A 9,689-nucleotide genomic window follows, 5' to 3' on the forward strand; every position below is an offset into this window, starting at 1 on the left:
TATATACTCCAATTTTGTACAATATACTTGTATAAAATAAATGTATGTTGTATGTTGCATGTATTATGTACATACATAACTTTCTAACTGATGGCCGTCGTCAACCCATACAAATCGTATTAGGGTTTCGACCAAAGTGGGTTAGTATTGCACTTTCGTAGACTAACTAAAGAAAGTATGAGTACAAAACGAAAACGAAATACGAGGAAAGGAATTCTAATGAAAGTCAAGGAATGTCCCTTCAAATAACCGAATTACAAGGGTGAAGATAATGGATGAATTCTCGGACTGTTAAAATGGAGTTACTTACTGTAGGTACTTATCCATTAGTTGTAAACATTTTTTAATGAAGAAATTGTTATATTATTAATTTAAATGATTGGTGATCGTTATTCTATTTTGTTAACGCTAATAATAACAATTTTAAAAAAAAAAACAAATTTTTATAGCATAAATTAGTCATTTTATTCGTATTAAGTATTATAGTTAAAATTACTACATGACTATAAATAAAATTAATTGATGTGTATGTGTGGGGGAGGGTTATTTATTCTGGCAATAGTTTTGAAAATTAGGGTGAATTGTTGGTAAAATTTTAATTAGTTATGAAGTAAAAATTAGTTCCAAGAAATATAATCAAATAAAAAGTATATTAATTTTAAATTTAATTTATGAAAGTGCCAAAAAAAAAATATCAAAGTACTATTGTTTTTTCTTTAATCTTTTTAATCACGACGTGTAATAAAATATGTATGACTATTTGAGTTTTATTTATTTACTTTGAAATAATAATAGCGTTAAAAGGTTTTCTTAAATCCCTTGCTGATGTTAAGGTGAGGTCGAAACACTAACAGGTGGTAAATATTTTGAAATGTTCACAACCCATTATTTCCAGGCATAATGGTTTTTTTTTTGTTCACACGCATAGTGAAAAATATAAGACAACGGCGATAACAGGTGCGGCAACTCATTTCACTCAATGTATATTTTATTTATAATAAAATATACAAGTTTGATTTAGTTATTTTAGTAACTACATTGTAATATTAGTTAAGTTTTTTTGTAAATTGTATGTGTACATTTTTTTAAACTAAAAACATAAATTAATAATAACAGTAAGAAAATACCATACAAAAATTTATTGACTGTTACCTGAAAGTTACATTTTTAAGATCCGCGAGATTCGTCATGACTCGTATAACATACAGTGTAGTTTTTTCAATATATAATTTATAATTAATAAATACGGCGTTGATTATGTGGCAAGATACCAGCTTCGGTGTTTGCTAGATGCGTTATTACATTCTCGTTATATCTTGTGTTGCAAATTTATATGATACTATGGAATTGTACTAAAGTAAAATTTTCGTGTTCTATTTTATTGTTGTTATATTATATTGGCCATACCATACTGGCACTCTACAAATAAATTGGTGCATTTTTAATTTAGTGAATTTGTACACAACATAATATTATAATTGTAATATTTTTAGTCATTATTCTATATAATATTATACTCCTTGTTTCAAAAATAATTTTTGGGACATTAAAAGATACATTATATGTCTGTGGTTATAAACTTGAAATTATTATTATAATTGTACAAGATACAATTGATCAGTAAATTAATCACTTACATAGTTACATGATATTGTCGTGGTTGAATATTTTACAATCACCTTTTTGATTTTCCTTTATTTAATTTAATTTCCATACTTGTTATAATTATTTTTTTTTTAGTGACGTCATTTTATGTACCTACCTATTTTTAGAGCTGGTTTGAATGGTTCTCAGACGTTAAGCATCTTTTCTTAGTCTAATTATGGTTGTACTGTTTTCATCTTAGAAGGTTCGTATAATAATTGTATTAATCAATTGTAGTTTGGATTAATTAGACGTAACTTGATAATGTGAATTGCACTTGTCCAATTTCTGTTTACACACTTAACATTGTTATACAAGTGAGCATTTTGTATTCAATACATTTATATTATTACATACCTACATTCGTTTTCCTTTAAGAATAAGTAACTGTACGAATAAATTATTATTATAGTCTAAAACACAAACATACTATTCATTAATCAAAATATGATTATTCAGTATTCTTAAATTTTTAAAATTTGGCACTATTATTGAGCTTGTTAAATTTGGCTTTCGAATTTCAATGTTAGTGTCATAATATACTGATGTATAATATCGCGTATTAGTACACAACACCAGATGTTCCTGGTTAGGATCCAAAAATGGTGTAAAGTTTGGGAATATTTATATATATATATATACATAGATAAGATATATTTTGTATATTAATTCATATAAATAATATGATTCAGTATTTTTCATCCTGTAACTTTATTATACATAGATGATAGAGTTTAGTTTTATCATTGATATTATTATAAGTACATTGGTATATCGCCTATATCAATAATGTGACACCATGTTAATATAAAAGTTATCGAAAAGATAGTAATCAATAATATGAAATAAAGCTCATAAGTATGTTATAATAATATTTAAGTACTTTCCAAAATGGATTGTACCGTAAAAAGTTTGAGCATTTTTGTGGCTACACTATACTGTAATCTAAATTATAAGACATACTAAGAATTTAGAAAATATAAACATCGTATTATCTCCATTGCTTTCAGAATGCATTCAGATGATATTTTTAAACATACCTATATTTACTGAGAAAATAAATGTTTAGTGATAAAATATTCACCTTGTATAATTTTTATGTATTTCGTTAATATACGTATATTTAAAGATTAACTTTGTAATAATATAAATTATTGAGTAATGTAGGTCGATGCTTCAAAGTGAACTGAAAATATTTATTTAAAACCACTAAAACTACAAAAATGTTTACTAATAGTTTCGTTTTAATTTCAAAAAATAAGATTTAAAATAAACTATGACACGACCCGGCTTAATAATTTTAGTGTTGTTTTCACATCTTAAGCCAAACTAAATGTTAATGTTAAATAGTGATTAAAGAGAATACCGTTGATTTACTGTAATAATACTAAATATGTATTACGTATAGGATCTAATTTTAATGTATGTACTATGTATACTGTATAGAGTTTATCATAAAATACTATTTTTTTTTTGCAGTACACTGGTCAACCTTGTATGAATAATGTTCTTTTCTTCTGGATGACTTTTTTTAATTAGGTAACACCTAAAACTCAAAATTATCAACCCTTTCAGTCCAATACATTTTCACTTAATGTGGATTCACATATGCTGCAACGAAAACAGTTTTACATTTAAATTTTAACGTTTCATAACATATATTATGTAAATCAACAGTAGTTGTAAAACAAACACTTTTATGAATAACAAAAGTCTACATAATTTTATCAAAATAATATAAACTGAGTTACAGTGATTTTTATTTAATTTAAAAAGAGTAACAATGTACAGCTTTAGTAGCACGTTTTTACTAAATTTTGAAAATGAAAAACCCTATAACATAATTTAAAATAATAAACCATTTCTTTAAAAAAAATATTCATGAACGGACAAATTTATTCTTAATAATTCTAACTTTTCAAATTAGGTGCGATAATTACTTGGGAACAAATCTAATATAAAATTAAAATAACGTAACGAGTTTGATCTAGATGTAAATTATTGAAGTTTGTAACAAGTTTGAACAATATTTTTGTTAAGTATTATAATTAATAATTACAAATTCAGCATGATTAATATTTATATAAAAACACCTGTTTCGTGATTAAGGGTAGTGTATCTATAGACTATTATTCAAAAAAGTAACGTTTTTAAATAATGTTTCAATAACTATTTAAATATAGACATTATTCTTATCGGCAAAGATTGTTATTCAATCTTTATTAAAAGATGTATTTATATGTATTTATAATAGGGTTATATTGTCCTAAACATATTTAACTTGAATCAAATTTTCTATGATGCTAAACAAACATTTAAGTTTAAAATTCAATCCTATAATCTTTTATGGATCCAAAACAAACAATTTTGATTAGGATAATAGTAAAGCATATTATATTGTTATTTTGGCCGAAGCGTACATAGATGATAGATGTGTTTTATGGTAATTTATGATAGGAATATTGTAAAAAAATTATATTTATATAATTAAATAATTTTAAAAATTATCTATAGAAATTTTATAAGAAACTTCGAATGTCATTAACAAAATATTTATTACATTATAAATTGACATTAATCGATAACATAATGAAAATGTGTCAAAGAGAATATTGATTTTACACGACTTTAATGGATTTAAAAAAAAAAAAAATTATAAAATCATGAACCCAGATATTTAAGGAAATCTTAATGTTAAAATAATGATTATATTTATTTATACTGTTCTCTATAAAACTCTAAAAATAAAAATAGTGTTTAGTAATAATACCTTCCTATCTATATATTTTAATCTTTAGAAATATTACTTATAAATTATTATGGTTGCGATATAACTCGAAAAACAAATATAATATATATATATATAGGGAGACAAAAATTTTGTATGCGTAACAAATTTGACAAAATTAATTTTGTTATTTTATTGTAATTCAAAAATGAATCTATTGCTGTTTAACTTATTCATATAATATATAAAAATAATAAAACAATACAATTATTTAAAATTAGTACGGAAAAGTATTTTACAACAGTTCTCGCTAGTCAGAGGGGACATCGATCTCAGTGGTTTCAAAAAATATTTGTAAATTGCTAAGTTAAAAATTGAAAAATAAATATCGTTATAAAAAAAACAAAGCCAACGGCACGCAGTGTTCCCAAGCGGTCACCCATCCAAGTACTAACTACGCCCGACGTTGCTTAACTTCAGTGATCGGACGAGAACTGGTGTATTCAACGTGGTATGGTCGTTAGCGAGGAGTGAGTGGAATATGAGATAATTTAAAAAATAAAAATATATTATACACGTTTTAATGTAGTGGTACACTTATGAAATTTAGCGAACTCCACACCATCAAAAAATTAATTGTTTTTATATATTACAAATATAATAAATGAAGAATGGTGATATTTAAAAAAAAAAAAAATGAAAAAAATTTTTTTTTAATAATTGTTTACTCGTATTTTAAGGATAATAGTACAAATTTATAAACCCTCCACTCCAAATAAAAATCTCGAGTATTCATCTGAAATAATGAAATCTGAATAGTAAATTATGACTAAATTTTAACTAGTATCAAATACAGTGAAATATCTCTTATTTTTCGTAGGAAATAGTCGTTTCATTTGGTAACTGATTTTATTTTAAATTGTACCTATTCCATATAAATAAATATACATCATATAACATAGATGTATCTTATTTTTGACATATTTTGATATCATTTATTTTTTTTATTTACCTTTCTATCACTACTCAATAGTGAACACAATTTAGATAAAGAGTGTTCGGTGTTTAGAGATTTCACTGTAAACTATAAAATTAAACTATTATAACACACCTACGTAGGTATGATCATTAATAATATATTATACAATATGTTGGACTGGATTAATTTTTTCGAAAACATTGCGTTCATTGTATTGCTGATATTTAATTTATTAAATGAATAAATTAAATTGTTAAATGATATTGTGTACTATCTAGTAAAGAAATTCACTATATTAATAGCAATCAAATAAATTAAAATTTGTTTTAAAGTATCATTTTAACTTTCCAAGTATGTATTACAACAAATTTTTTGCTTAATGATTATAATAGATTAAAATAAAATTTAAATGTATTCATATGGATTTATAAACACATTACAAATTATTCTAATAGTCTGCTATAGTATATATTTTAGTATTTTTTTTTTATACAATACATGTATAATATTAGTTTATGATCATTTAATATCGTGCTTACCTCAATTACTTCATCCATTATTCCTTCAAATGGCTTAGCTGATGAACTTCGAACGATGTATTTCATTATCCGTTTACCATAATCATTGTACAAATGCTTTTTACCACATTACGAATTTCGAGATTTAGAATAGTTTAAGTTTGTTTTTTTCTAAAGCAAGACCAATGATTATTACAAGAACAAATGAAAAATTTTAAGTCTAATTAAATGTTATAAGTATCTTTTATTTATTTATTTATGTATTATGTATTTATTTTGTGTATTATGTACGCCCTACAGTCTTATACTATATAATGTTTGGATTTTTTTTTTTTTTTGATTAAATGATGATCGTAGGGCGATCTGAATAGGCAATTTGGATACATGACTGTCGTGAGTGTACCTTCCTGTTATCAATAATCATCATTGTATAAATAATACAATTGCAAAAATAAATTCATTATATTTTAATCTAATGGTTAACCAATTATTCTAAATCTTATAAGGAATCTTTATATTTTATACTAAAATTCTAAATCTTAGATATGAATACAAAAACCTTATGAATTTTTAACTACAAAAAATCTGCTACAATGTTCACTTCAAACGTCTGTAAAAATTATTGTGTATTCACATTCAACTTTTTTAAATTATTTTAATGATAACATATAAAGAACATAAAAAATTTTCAAGCTTCTTGACAGAGTGAAAAAGAATTTTGACACAAAAAAAAAATCAAAAATTTCAATTGCCTTTAAATAGCTTAATAGAGTATTTTGACAATTATTTCACGTATAGAAAATAATAATATTAACATTATGGTTTATATTTCTTAAAATCAATTCTATTAATAATTGGTTTAGCGTAAAAATTACCAGTTTACCAATTTTGTTTTTTTCGTTTACTAAGAAAAGTACCGCGAATTTTTTACTCATCTGAGTATCAACTATATCGAATTAGCCACCAAAAACTGCTCCGTGTAATGTGATTATACATACATAAAAACACACATCATTGATAAATTAATACATTAATGGCTCCACACTCTGAATCTAAAAAAGTAGAAAGTAAATATTTACTTTGCTGTATGACGTATCTGTCAAATGCATTAATTGTTTCTGAAGTCTATCTTGTTAATTGCTATTGTAGTAAATTATTATACCATTATTTATAAGGTAGATTGAATGAATTTTCCAGAGATATTGCATTATTATAATACTGATATATTATTAAAATATTGTTAATATATTATATATTTTAATTCCACTATACAGTAGTTATGAGAAACTTTATATTACATTTTCAAACATTAATTACATTTTTTTTAGATAATTTTTATATTAAAAAGTGAACTTTGATTATTTAAAAAAAAAAAAAATGGTAGGTAAGTGGGTGCCGGGTGGGTTCACATCTGCTATAAATGAAGTGTGACACATCACAATCACCACCATAGACGTGCTAAATTTAAAATCAAATAGTATCTTGTATCAATGGTGATAGTATTAGTGAAGTTTAGATTATTTTAAATGAGTTTTTTACTATTGTATTACCAATTTTATCTTATACTACTAACAAAATAGAAAATATGTTAAATATTAATTTAAGTTGAAATGTTACAAAAAATATTTACTTACTGTTACATGTAGTTTTTTGGGGGGCATTTTGAACTGCACAGTGTATTATTTTTCCGATAATTGCCATTGATGCGGTTTATAAAATACATATTATATATTACATGATAAGTCCATACTTATTCAGTTTACTTGTTATAATAATTCTATTGCTATTATTTTTGTACAAGTAATAAATTACCCTTATAATGGTATAAAGTAAAATGGATATTATTATATATAATGATTGTAGTTCTTAAAAGGCCTAACTACTGTTAGTCTGTATGTAATAACTTGAAAAATATTATGCCATTTGGAAAAATAATAAATAGTTCGCAAACAGGACATTTTAAAGAGCCTTTCTTTTCGCAAAGACTTATTTTTCATTTGGCCTACGATATAAACACACATTAATATATAAATCAAGATTTTTTTGATTTTAAGCAATAATCGTCTACTGATCAAATGTATTTAATATGTTTTGATAATTATTCTTCAAGAAGTTCAATTTTTTGGTTTTCATATTTATTTTATATTATTTGTGGTGTAAACTGTCGTTTCAATACCTAATGCGTATAAGTCTAGTCAACAGTCACTGATAAGTAAAAGCATTAGAAGTATTTTGTATAGAACTTACCATTAACACTATTGTGAAGTGGTTTTCATAAAGCATCGGCAAATACATATACTCGAATGCTTAATGTTTGTTTTAAAAGCCCTGTGTTTAAGTGTCATTGTTGTGTACAAAAATAAAAATAATGAAATGTCCACTAAACAAATATAATAACCCGATAGAAAAAAAATTTATAATGAACCCAATAGGATATTGTTAAAATCTATAATTTATGTAACTCGCATTATAATTGTAAGGGAAATATTGCCAGACCTCTATAACTATATAGACTTTACTAACCAATAATAAACTATAGCAGTGGACTTATAATAATGTATAATATCTCAATAATTCACCTATAATCTGTCGCATAGATGAAAATAATTTAAGTAATTTTATTATACATAATTGAATTTTTACTTTTATAGTATATTCAAAATTTTTTAATGATTGCTGCTGATTAGAAATTAGTTTTTGCATATAATCATACGATTATTATATAAATTTGATGTCATAATATTATATTTGTTTTTATTCATGAAATAATGAAAGTTTTGTTGATGCGTATATATGCGTATATCTTTTAAAGAATAATTGTAAACCAAATTTTTATCGCTTATTGTTTTCTTTATTGATTTTAGTTTTTTCTAAATTAATTATTTTAAAATATTATATTGATTTTATCATTTAATGAATTTTATTTTATTGCACAATATTGATTTGATTGTTTTCTGTTTTTTAATTACAGGGCAAGTATTTTTTCATTTTTTTCGACCTAAAATATTACTATATATATCTTTGTATGCTTTTAATTTTTATTTCTATCTATACTTACTTCATACGTACAGAATTGAGGATCGTGTCGATTCTTCTATTTTTTTCGTTATGAAACAAGTCTAAGAAAACGAAATATTTGTATTATAAACCTACTTAGATATTATCTAATAATTATGGATAATATTATATTTTGTATTTGCTATTATTAAATTAAAATTTTGAACCTATTTGTGTATAACTAAATATAAAATTATTATTATTTTGTCATGGATTTTTGGTTTTAACATTTTTCATACATATTGAAATAAAAATTTATATTTTAATAAATAAAAATTTATTTCTTAAAAGATTTTTAATAATTTTTATCAATATTTAAAATGCACTTTAAAATCGATTTAATTTCAAGCCTTTCGTTTTAATAATACCTCTATTTATTTTCATCTTTGTTGGTGATGGAAAGAGTAGGGAGAGAGTAGTACCTTTTAAAATCAAAATTTAGAAGGAAAATATTTTTTTGAAATTAATAATATTAAATAAACGAATATTTATAAATTTGTGTGCTTTAAATACAACAAATGTTTCGTATAAAAAGATACACTGACACGCCACGCCGTCTTGATTTAAGGGATTGTTCAATGACATTACTTCAATTGTTAGTTTATTTTTAGGAATAACTTATATGAAGGTCAAATTATTATAAAAGTATTAAGGATATTCAATGAAAAGTTAATACAGAAGAACCTTAACATAAAGTTAGTCCAAACTAAAGCATATAAATATTTTTATTGTATATTTACAAAAAATAATGCATAAGTTTAGT

At 23.7% G+C, this 9,689-nt stretch overlaps 1 non-coding gene across 1 annotated transcript; it reads right to left on the reverse strand.

Moving 5' to 3' along the window:
• Nucleotides 1-4,778: 4,778 nt before the first annotated feature.
• Nucleotides 4,779-4,897, reverse strand: LOC114128698 (5S ribosomal RNA). Its single transcript, XR_003592777.2, has one exon. It is a non-coding gene; the product is annotated as a 5S ribosomal RNA (ribosomal RNA).
• Nucleotides 4,898-9,689: the final 4,792 nt, after the last annotated feature.

Source organism: Aphis gossypii, chromosome 2, assembly GCF_020184175.1.
Source record: "Aphis gossypii isolate Hap1 chromosome 2, ASM2018417v2, whole genome shotgun sequence".
Classification (NCBI taxonomy): domain Eukaryota; kingdom Metazoa; phylum Arthropoda; class Insecta; order Hemiptera; family Aphididae; genus Aphis; species Aphis gossypii.